Here is a 12,461-nt window from a genome sequence, read left to right as displayed (position 1 = left end):
ACTGGGACAGAGGCAGCCTCTGGGAGATGTGGGTCATGCCATGGTGATGGATGAAGGAGTGGCACTATGGCCTAGACATGACATGACTCATCATTGAGTCTGAGAGCTGGCTGTAAAATTGCTTCAAGCTGTTACACTCACTAGATGTGGTCACCAACCTTGGACTTTCTAGTCTTCAGAACTTTGAGCCTATGTAAATGTTTTCCTTACAAATTTTACAGTAATTATATAACAGTAATTGGTTTTCTGTTATAGGAAGTGAAAAAAATGTGTTAAGAGAGTTAAATGATTAAGGTGAATGAAAAAGAGTATTTAATATTTTTCAGCTTGTTAAAAAATTAAATTTTTCTATAATTCGAATGGAACAAATGATGATAAATATAAAACCAAACCAAACCAAACCAAAAAACTAAAATAGGGTGCAAGGCAGACAATTTTGGCAAAAATTTTTAATCCCAACACTCAGGAGGCATCGGCAGGTAGATCTCTGTGAGTTCAAAGCCAACCTGGTCTACAGAGTGAGTTCTAGGATAGGCAGGGCTACACAGAGAAATCCTGTTTTGAAACACACACACAGAAACACACCATAAGTAGATGAAATTAGTGTACAGGAAGCTGGAAATAAACTGAAGGAGGAAAATTACTGGCCACCTGAACTCTTCACCCCAGAGTCCAACCCCTCCCAACTGAAGACCTGAACTCTTCGCCCCAGAGTCCTACCCCTCCTAACTGAGGACTGTTCCAAGAACATTTTTGAGATAAGGGCCTCCTGGAACAACCCCAGAATGTTCCAATAGATCGGGTACATTGCCAAAATATAGGACACGACCCCTTGGTTACGTAAAACCCTTGGCAAAACCCCTCAGTTAAGCAAACTTGTACTTTTCCCTGCCCCACTCCTCCACTTGGCTTTTTCCTATATAAGCCTGTAAAAATTTGGGTCGTGGTCGATTCTCCTCTACACCATGCCTGGTGTATGAGTTTCGACCCCAGAGCTCTGGTTTATGTGCTTTTTATGTGCTTTCTTGTTGTTGCTTTATTAAATCTTACTCTCTACATCTTAAGTTCGGTCTCAGTGTCTTCTTGGGTACGCAGCTGTCCCGAGGCTTGAGTGAGGGTCTGCCCTCCGGGGGTCTTTAAAAACCTGGTCTCTTTCTTTGAAAATGGTGGTCTGTGTTTGGTTGAGGATTGCTGGGGGAGGCTGCTTAGCTTCTCACTGGTGCTGTTTTTCTGGAGCTTGACCTTATGTAGTTCTGTACTAAAGTAGCCCATTCTGTAACACCTCCCACAACTTAGCTGACCTCAAAACCAGGGAGGGCCATTCTGTCCCACTCCAGACAGGATGAATCACCGCACAGACAACCTTTCCTAGGCTCCCTGTTCTCTAGAACCCTCCTAGCTTTGGGGATTCAAAGACCTTGTGGTCTCTTACCATCCTTGGCCCTGTAAGCTAATCTAAAAATCTCTCTCTCTTTCTCTTTGGCTGGCCCAAGTCTTCAGCCCCAAACTTGTGCTTCAGAATTGCAAACTCACAAACTCACGGGGTGCTGGGGTCTGGTTTCTCCAGTTACCTGTTTTTCTACTTGGTGACCCAGGAGCTATGTACTTGAGAGAGCCCACAGACACCTGGGTTCTCAGTTGGGCAGCAGGCAGACCTTATTCGCAGAGGAAGCCTTGCTGTGGAGACAGGTGTGTTGAGAGATCAGGCGTCTGGGTGCCTTGCCAATAGTACTGCAAGTTCTCTAAGGAGCAGAAGCTGGCAAAGTTGGGAGTACATGAAAGCCATTGGAAATAAAAAGTGAAGATTTACTGGGAGCCATGAATGTGAGATGGAAGTGTGAAACCTGATAAAGTTACTGCTTGGCCCTCGAGAGATCTGGAACAGAGATGTCCACAGCTTCCTGTTAGACAAGGATTGTTGCTCAGAAAGAGCAGGACCATTGTTGCATCCAGTCATTGGTGGGGCCATCATCAAAACTGAGATCCTAACTCTAAAGACAAAGCTAACCTTGACCACAGGCTGTAAGCTCATCTCAGATCTAGAAGCTGGGCAGCTGTTCTTTCTTCAACAAGTGTTGAGGACTGCAGCTCTGGTTGTAGGGGAGGAGCTTCCTGTGGCCTGAGGTTCCTTTCAAGAGAGTGGTAAGGCCAGAAGAGAGAGCACATTTACTGTGGATTAGAAAACATGGACTAGAGTCTCAGCTTGTCTCCCATCGCTATTTACTTATTTCTGTCTTATTGAGGGTTTCTGTTGCTGGGATAAACACCATGATCAAAAGCAACTCAGGGAGGAAAGGTTTACAGGTTGAAGTCCATTCCCAGGAATGCAGCAGTAGCAAGGGGAGAACAAGGCAGAAACTTAAGACAGGAACCCAGAAGCAAAAACTGACCCAGAAGCCATGGAGGAGCATAGGTTATTTCCTTGCTCCTCATGGCTTACTCAGCCTGCTTTGTTATACAGAACAGGATCAAAGCCTCAGGTGTAACATCAGCCATTAATGAAGAAAATGCCCTACAGCCTTGCCTAAGGCTATCTGATGGAGGTATTTTCTCAGTTGAGATTACTTTTCCCAGAATACTCTAACTTGTGTCAATTAGACACACACAAGGAAGGAGCATGTGTGCCTGCATGCATACATGTGTGTGTGTTCCTGTTGTAGAAATATTAATCCTGTGCCTGAGGTTTCTACCTTGCTTTAGTCATTTAAATCCTGATTGTAAGACACACTGAATCTTTATCTTTCCAATAAGCCTTAAATAGCATAAGATCTACTCTGTATATTGCTAGAATCTACTTCCTATAGATAACCCCGAGTTATTACTCATTATGTTTCATTTGAGCTGCCCTTAACTCCTTTTGTTCATCCTCCAGGGCCACGTTTTCTTTACTCCTAACCCACAATTGCTTCTACTTCTCCTTCTATATTTTCTTCCTTGTGGTTCCTCACTGATTCCAAGCCCAGAACACCTAAACCCCACCTATGTCTCTTCTGCCCAGCTATTGGCTGTTGGTATCCTTGTTTTTCAGAGCCAGGGATCCATGCAAAAGCAAGAGGAACTTTATTGTTCCAGCATGCTGGGGTAGCCCTGCACACGAAGAAGTGAGAGAATGACCCTGTTTAGCCCTTTTGGTGAATTTTTATACAGTTTTCAGAGCAGCAGCCATTAGGCACAATGTGATTGGCTGAAGAGTGTGACTTTTAAACTCATTGGTCTTTAGGGAATGAGGTGGCAATGAGTTCCCTTGTCTGTAGGTGGAAAATGATCAGTCCACCCCGTGGAATTTGTTTGAGTTCTGTGCCTCCCCCACCCACAGGTGGGGTTGTCCCGCCCCCCCCCCCCAAATCCCTTCCTGTGGTCTGAGGAATGTAATCAGCCTCTCCCTTCTGGAAGGGAGGGGTGCCTATGTGCTCTATGACCTTTCTCTTCCAGGAGGAGAGGGGTCTGGTGGAATTTTCCAAAGTTTCTGAGTTGATCTCTTCAATTTACCAATCAGAAATAAGTTGTGTCAGGGTCAGGAGGGCTATGTACAGACTCCAGGTCTTACAATTAGCATTACAATAGACAGCAAAAGACCAAACCTCAACAACTGCGTACCTATCAGTATGTATACTTTATGTTCCTAGTGCCTGAGGAATCCAGAAAAGTATAATGGAGCCCCTGGAACTGGAACTATGGAGCATGTGAGTTACCATGTAGGTGCGCCGTGAACTGAAGCTAGGATCTCTACTGGAACAGCAAGTTCTCTTAACTGCTGAGCTGCCTCTCCATTCCCTACATTTCTTCTTGTTCTATTTCCCCTTTGCTAACAGGGGCCACCTTTATGAAATAAGTGATTGTTCTGTGCGTTCTTTCTTGAGCAATGTGGGTCCCTGCTAACAAAGCAGACACTGCTGGGTCTTTTGGAGGAAAGCTAAGGGTGTCACATGGTGCCAGGAATATGACAGCAAAGAGCAATGGCCAAGGTCCCATAATCCCCTCTGGGGCATGCTTGTAATAAGCTAAGGATCTCCAATAAAGCCTCATTTCCAAAACTCTGTCACCACCTGCCAATAGCATCACCCTGTGAACCCAGCTTTACCAAAGGAGACTTGGGGAGTCTGTAGCTGATCTATAGCACATCCTTATAGCTGCTGTCACTCCACAGATGCCCCAAGTCCCTACAGGCCTCAAAATTATCAATATCTAAACTAGATTGCTTTCCAGGGTCCCAGAGGATTCTGCACCCTGAGCTTGTCCTCTGGGGTATTTATCAGAGCTGTATGCAGAGAGTATAGGATGATTCATTCTCTCTCTGTGTAGTTTTTATGAAATCCTGCCAGCTGCCTTCTCATTGACTGTCAACTGTCCCAAACCTGTGCTCTTTATGGGACAAGGACTCCAAAATATTGCCTAGGTGTATCTTCCCTCCCCCCAAGGACTCTGTCATGATTAGTGTTCAATTTTTGAGGGTCAGCCAGACACTGAGATGGTCCTGCACTTGAGGATGACAGGGGTCAACCTATCCTTAAAATTAATAGAGAATAGTCTCAAGTCCAGCTACTATCCCGTGCTTCAAATAATGCCTTGACACACGGTAAGCATTTGTAGTACTGGTTAAAAGCACAATTAAAATTATAACATATGTTGGTTAATTGAATTCCTAAAAGATTTTGGACAAGATTTATTAAGTCTAACTTGACCAGAACGGTGGGCCATTAAGGTCTAACTTAGAAAGTTGGTTATGAGTGTAATTGGTTAGACTGGTAATTTTGGTCTTTGCAGTGCTAGTATAATAACAGGTTTTTATATTTAAGAGTTTGTAATCTACCAGAAAGAAAAATGAGAGCAAGCACTCAAAGCAGAAACCGTGGAGGAATGCTGGTCTTGATCCCCATGGATTACTGAGTCTGTTTTCTTGTACAGCCAAGCAGCACCTTCCCAGGGGTGGCACCACTCACAATGGGTTGGGCCTGCCCACGTTAATCATTAATCAATTAAAATGCCCAACACTTATCTCACACATTTAGGTCAGTTTGATAGAGGCATTTTCTCTTCCTCAGATGACTCTAGTTTGTGACAAGTTGACAAAATCTGGCCAGCACAATTGACACATTGCCAAGGTGACATAAAACACATCACTATTCAACTGTAACCTTTGCTTTCTTCTTTATTTCCAGGATATTCAGTTAATATCACAATGTAAAACATACTATAATTTTAAAACTCTCATAATCTTTAAAAATGTAAACACTTTAAAACTTGACTCTGAAATATTATAAGTCTCTTAACTGTGGGCTTCTCTAAAATATAATAATGATAATGATCATATTAATAATACTAATACTAATAATTAGAAGAAATACTCTCTTACCACAAGAGAAAACAAGAAAACATTCAGGGCATATTGAAAGTCACATCAAATCAAACCCAACTCCTCTCAGAAGTGTAAATAGCTCAGTGGCTGGTGTCTGAGACCCATGATCCTCTGTGTTCCTAAGGCACGAGCAGCCCCATTTCCCTGGTTCTGTCTTCCACAGCACATTCAGTTCACCTCACAGATTTAAGTGGCTCTGGCCCGGGCCTGCTGCTCTTTGGGTAGTTGTCTTCTTGTACTGGTACCTCCAATATTCTGAGGTTTCCACTGAATTGAGGCTGTACATTCACCAATGGCTGCTCCTCTCCTCTCATTGTGCCAAGCCTCAGCTGCACTCCATGACCCCTTAATGCCATCAAAACCAGTATGGCATACATGACTCTTCCACCTTGACAAATTCAACTGTTAGAATGGGGTGCAGTACTGGACCCCTCCAGACCACAGTTTCTGTGTTCTGACTCTGAAGGAACACTTCTGAAATGATAAATTCAATAATCCTGTTCTGTTCCTAATTACAGGTAATTGTTCAGGTCCAGATGACAAGAAACACATACTCTTAATTAAAACTAAAAAACAAATGACCCTAATAGTCTTTAAAAACATTATTTTATTTTATGTATATAGGTATTTTGGCTGTATGTATATCTGTACACCAGTTGTGTGCCTTGTGTCTACAGCAGGCCAAAAGAGGCATCAGATTCTCTAAAACTGGATGGTTATAAGCTGCCATGTGTTTCTGGGAATTGCATTCAGGTCTTCTGGAAGAACAGCCAGGGCAGTTAACCACTGAGCAATCTCTCCAAACCCATGCCCCAGTCTTTACAGGCCTCTCAGATTTCCTTCTGAACTTTCACAGGCCAGGACTCAGTCATCTGCACTGGTCTTGGGATTATTCTCCAAGTTCCACAATAGCTCATTGAGTTCTAAGCAATCAATGGATTTTGTAGCTCAATGTTCCTAATTTCTTCCAAAATACTCCACCAAAATGACATGGTCAGATCTGTCACAGAAATAGCCCATGAACCTGATATCAATCTGTGCTCTTTGTTGCTGTGATAAAGACTGTGACCACAAGCTACTTGGGAAATGTCTTAGTTTGGGTTTTTATTGCTGTGGTAAAATACTCAGAACATAAACCATTTGGGAAGGAAGGGTGTCTTTCTTAGGCTTCCATATCTCAATCCATCCTCAAAGACATTCTGAGCAGGAAGGAACTCAGGCTGAGCAGCAATCTGGAGGCAGGAGCTGACACAGAAGCTGTGGAAGAGAGCCCCTTAGTGGCCTGCTGGTGGTTTACTTAGCCAGGTTTCTTACACACTCAGGAGCACACCCCTGCATGGCACCACCCACAGTGAGCTGGGCCTTCTCATATCAATCATCATTCAAAACTCCCTTGCAGATTTGCCTGCAGGGCAATTCTATGGCAGGATTTTCTCAATCAGGACACCTTCTTCCCAGATGAAACTTCTTCCTTTTTTGTTAGGTTGACAAAAGTTAGCCAGCATAGGGAGGAAGGAGTTTCTTTCACTTGGCAGGTTACAGTCCACACCAGGAAAATAAGAGCAAGAGCTCAAGGCTGAAGCAGAGTCCATGAAGGAACACTGCTTACTGTCTTGTTCCTTATTTTCCCCAAATGGTGACATGTCCTCCCAAGTTGTATTTGGTCATGCTCCTCAACAAAGCAGTTAGAGCAAACTAAGAAAGTCTTCCTTTCTTTCTCTGTGGCCAGGCTTCACTTCCAAGTCTCTCTGAGGGAAATCTCAGCCCTGTAATTTGATTGCTGCTCAATTTTGGAGCTCACAAAGTTACTGGAGTAAGTGTGCAAAAATGAGGCTGGACTGAGTAAACAGTAGATGCTTTCTGCTCTGTTCCACTGGTTGTCTGGTTGAAACATTTCCGTTTCCTTTTGTTCCCCTTGCAAAGTAGGTTGCCTATTTCCAACGTTTAGGATATAGCTTTTTTTTTTTTTTTTTTTTTTTTCCTCAGCAAGCCAATAAAAATCACAAACCCCAGAAAGATAAGGCCGAGGTGGGAGCAGCAGAATTGCAGATTTGAATTTGATAGGAAGACTGAAGGGAGCTGGTTAGATAGTGGCTTAATCCTGAAAGCAAGTGACATACACATATCTGTATGATTATGTAATAGAAGCATTTCAGGATGAATGATGAGAATATATCATAAACTAATGTCATAATTGATCTAAATCTATACACTCAAGGTTCATTTTTTAAAAGTGGGGTTTGGAATGTAGCTCAGATACTAAGTGCTTGCCTACCTAGACTTCATAAAGTGCCTATTTCCGTCTCCAACTCACACAGAACTGCATAACTGTGGTAGCACAAAGATATAGTGCAGGAGTTGACTTCTGGTTCACATACAGACACACACACACACACACATACACACACACACACACACAGAGAGAGAGAGAGAGAGAGAGAGAGAGAGAGAGAGAGAGAGAGAGAGAGAGAGAGAGAGACTAAGAACGGCAAGAATCATTTGGGCTTTGACCTCCAAAAAGGCCACATCTCCCAATCTTTCCCAAACAGTTCTACCAACTAGGGACCAAGTATTCCAACATATAAGATGATGGGGACAATTCTCCATTCAAACCTCCATATCCCTGGTCTCCATAGGCTGTTGGCTATATCATTATTCATTCAGTCCAACTTAAAAATTTCCCATAGACTTTCAGTCTCAACCCTGTTTAAAAGTCATCTGTTCTGAGTTTCAAGAAAATTGCTTTTATTTTTTCCTCGTCATGGAAACTGTAATGTCACAGTCTGTCCCACAGTATATCCCTCTGTCTACCCATCTTCACTTTGCAAATATTCCTTGCCATGAGTCATTGGTCTGGTTTGAGACCTTTTGCTTCTGTTACATCATTCATGTTAGATCTTCATCAGGACTCCTCCCACTTTACCTATTGTTGTCCTGTGCCATGGAGATTGTGCAGCTTTGGATCAGTAGTACTGTCCTTTTCATGATCCCCAACCATTTGCAGATCGTAGAGATTTTTGAGTGGGCTAATTCAGAGCCCTGGATCTGGGTCTGTATTGTAGCTGAACTGGTCAGCCTGTCAGCTCTCTCTTATTTGCCCCACCAAGGCAAATTGTCCAGCACTGCTCTGGGCAGGTCACCATGTGCTGTCATAACAGGTGACAGGGTCAGCTCTCCTGCTCTCATGCCCTACAGGCAGGCTCAACTGCACCCACATCTCCAAAGCCACTGTGCTGCCCAGTCAAGGCACAAGGCCCACTTTCCAAGAGCCTGTGAGCGGTTGGGACAGCTCTCCTCCCTTCATATCCTCAGAACTGGTTCACCCAACCCTTTGCTATCAGGGCCATCTCCACCGTATTGCCCAGATGAGGTACAGTGCCCATTCTCCTGAGTGCTCCAGCCAGTGATGAGGGAAGGCTAGTTTTCACTCTCCCAACCACTGGTCTATCTTTCCTGGTTATTGCAAGTAGAGAGGAGGGGAGAGGGAGGGTATTGCCCTGAGCTATTGTTCCTGCCCGCAGGAACGCACACAGGACACAAGATCCTTCCATAGCTAATCTTTATTACATCTTGATGAGAAAGACCAAGAAGGCTCAGAAACGTGTTGCTTAAATACCCCCTGGTGTGATGTGTCTATACCCAACTCGTAGCTTCACCCACGATCTCCTATACCCTGGGGATGGTCTAGTGACTTGGCTGGCTTTTGCTCCTTGCACATGCACACATAGTTTGTTCTTTGTTTAGTGGCATAAGGCACTGCGGAACCAGCACCATCTTATGATGGTAAATGTTATTGCGGCTATCCACATCTCCCCCTTTATATTTTATTAAAATGAGGCTGGTCTGTAGTTATGTCCATCTGCTTTGGCCGCTGTTTTAGGTCCTTCCTCTAATGTCACAGCCTTACCCGTTATTGGGTAACCCTATCACCACTGGGCCCCATTGTCTTAGGTTGGTCTGTGCACGAGGAAAGTTGCCCGTCTCTGGATACCACAGTGCTGTGTGACAATAACTGCTAAATGGCCTAGGGTGAACTCTACAAAGAGGCTAGCCAAAAAATGAATTAGTGGGGAAATCATGATCACCCTATCACATGCAATGAGGAAACCTCAGCGATGCACAAGGGCTGAGCAATGATCATTGAGTTTCTCTCATCCCAATGCAATGTATCCACATATCCATGGGATGCAAAAGCAGAGAACTCAGATGCCGACTAATTCTTGAGAATAGATAACCAAATTTCAGGGGTGCCTTGCTCTATGGCAGCAAGTGCTTGAGCAATCACTACCTTGTCACATCTCTGCTGAGATCTGAGTTTGCAGACCAGCCAAAGCATGAACACTAATCCACAACACAGGGCTGCGCCAAACAGAGCCACCCCCACCCATTCTTGAAGTAAGAAAAATGCAGAGGTAAGCTAAGAGGTGAAGTCTCCAAGAGTCACTGGTTCCACTCTGGTTCCAATAAGGTTCAGGATCTGTATCTGCAGCTTCGTCTGCAACCTTTCCAGCTTCTGCGACCAGTTCCTCTTCAGATAATTCGATAGATCTGTACTTTTAATAAAAGAATTATTAATATACCTAACAGGAGTAATGCACATATGTAAAGTTGATGCCACACAACTCATTTGTATGATATCTATCATCTGTTCCACGTTATGTTGTAAAATATCTACTCTTTGATTCACTAACATTAATCCTGAGGCAATATGAGAATCCACCCTTTGCAGGGTAAACAATGCCTCAGACATTTTTTCTGTTATCTGACTTATGGTATCAGCAATATTGACTTGATAGGCCATAGCAATTCCTGTAGTAACCGCGGATGCTGCAAACACTGCAATGGCAGTAACAGTGGTGGCTGTGATTCCAAAATCTCTCTTCTGCCGGACAAGACTCATGATTGGGAACTTCTTTGGATCTGCCTCAACAGGCACAGGGACAAAGGTTGGTAAATGTACCACTAAGGCTAAGAAATTAGTTTCATTCCAGTATTGTGTCAAAAAACAAGTGACATTTGTACAATCTAACCATTCTGTATTATATTGAAATTCAGCCAATATAAAGAAAAATGGAAAATTGAAACAGACTTCTATTGGAGGAGTAGTCATATTGCTAAGAACTCTATTAGATGTCACATTATCCAAATGAGTAGAGATATTGGGAAGTGTGTCAGAAACATTCAATATCTCATCAAAGGTTCCAGTCAACAGTGCAAAGGTTGACAAACTGGTACTAGCATCTGCCTTATTACTTAAAATCCATTGGTAATATGGCCAAATATTTTCTTTCCCTGTAGCATCTCCCTTACCATACATTACAGCATAATCTAATGGTGATGACAAAATGAAACCCTTTGTTAATTCTTTTCGAGGAAAAACATTTGATTGACAAGGTGAAAAAAGTATAGGAAATGCGAGTACTGGATGACACCAAGGCATGCTGCATATAGCAGTAGTATTGCCAACAGGCTATCGTGATCTTTTGGGAATAGTCACATTTCCCTTTATCATGATAGTGGTGATGTTTATAGATGAAGTTACATTATTTTCAACATCACCTGATCTTGGTTGTGCTCCTTGAGCAATTTGTGTTAAAGCATTAAATAACACTCCAGAGCTCACTTTATTTTGGGTAATGGGATCTGCCCAATTAGCGATAATCTTTTTCTTTAAAAATATACAGGGTATAAAAGGTTTATCCACGCTCTTCCGGCCTGAACAGCACCGGGGTAGCTAGAGCGCAGGGTTGGCTGACACCCGCCAGCTACCCATGACCCCCGCCACAGGATTTTGAGACTTCTGGTGAGTGGAACACAGCTTCTGCTCCAGTCCAATCACGCGGGACCTGAGACTGCTTTGGTTGGGGAGGCAGAAATCCGGCCTGAGTAGGGCCACAAGCCTCTTCCGGTCAGAACAGCACAGGGGTAGCTAGGGCGCAGGGTCGGCTGACACTCGCCAGCTACCCACAACACCCGCCACAGGATCTTAAGACTTCTGGTGAGTGGAACACAGCTTCTGCTCCAATCCAATTGCGCGCGGGACCTGAGACTGCATTAGTTAGGGAAGCAGAAAACCGGCCTGAGTAGGGCCATAGGCCTCTTCCGGCCGGACCAGCACCAGGGTAGCTAGAGCGCAGGGTCGGCTGACACCTGCCAGCTACCCACGACCCCCGCCACAGGATTTTGAGACTGCTGGTGAGTAGAACACAGCTTCTGCTCCAGTCCAATCACGCGGGACCTGAGACTGCTTTGGTTGGGGAGGCAGAAATCTGGCCTGAGTAGGGCCACAAGCCTCTTCTGGTCAGAAAAGCACAGGGGTAGTTAGGGTGCAGGGTTGGCTGACACTCGCCAGCTACCCACAACACCCGCCACAGGATCTTAAGACTTCTGGTGAGTGGAACACAGCTTCTGCTCCAATCCAATTGCGCACGGGACCTGAGACTGCATTAATTAGGGAAACAGAAAACTGGCCTGAGTAGGGCCACAGGCCTCTTCCGGCCTGAACAGCACCGGGGTAGCTAGAGCGCAGGGTCGGCTGACACCCACCAGCTACCCACGACCCCCGCCACAGGATTTTGAGACTTCTGGTGAGTGGAACACAGCTTCTGCTCCAATCTTTAAACAGTGACAACGATAACAACTAACCCCAGAGATTACCAGATGGCGAAAGGTAAACTTAATAATCTTACTAACAGAAACCAAGACCACTCACCATCATCAGAACTCAGCACTCCCACTTCGCCCAGTCCAGGGGACCCCAACACACCGGAAAAGCTAGACATGGATCTAAAAGCATATCTCATGATGATGGTAGAGGAAATCAAGAAGGACTTTAATAACACACTTAAAGAAATACAAAGGAACACTGGTAAACAGGTAGAAGACATTAAAGAGGAAGCACAAAAATCCCTTAAAGAATTGCAGGAGAACACTGCTAAAAAGTTACAAATCCTTAAAGAAAAACAGGATAACATAATCAAACAGGTAGAAGTCCTTAAAGAAAAACAGGAAAACACATCCAAACAGATGATGGAAATGAACAAAACCATATTAGACCTGAAAAGGGAAGTAGACACAATAAAGAAAACCCAAAATGAGGCAACAC

Source organism: Mus caroli, unplaced genomic scaffold (genome assembly GCF_978045245.1).
Source record: "Mus caroli unplaced genomic scaffold, Mus_caroli_1 scaffold_17, whole genome shotgun sequence".
Classification (NCBI taxonomy): Eukaryota; Metazoa; Chordata; class Mammalia; order Rodentia; family Muridae; genus Mus; species Mus caroli.
The sequence above is the reverse complement of the archived record's forward strand: the minus strand, read 5'-3'. Positions refer to the sequence as shown.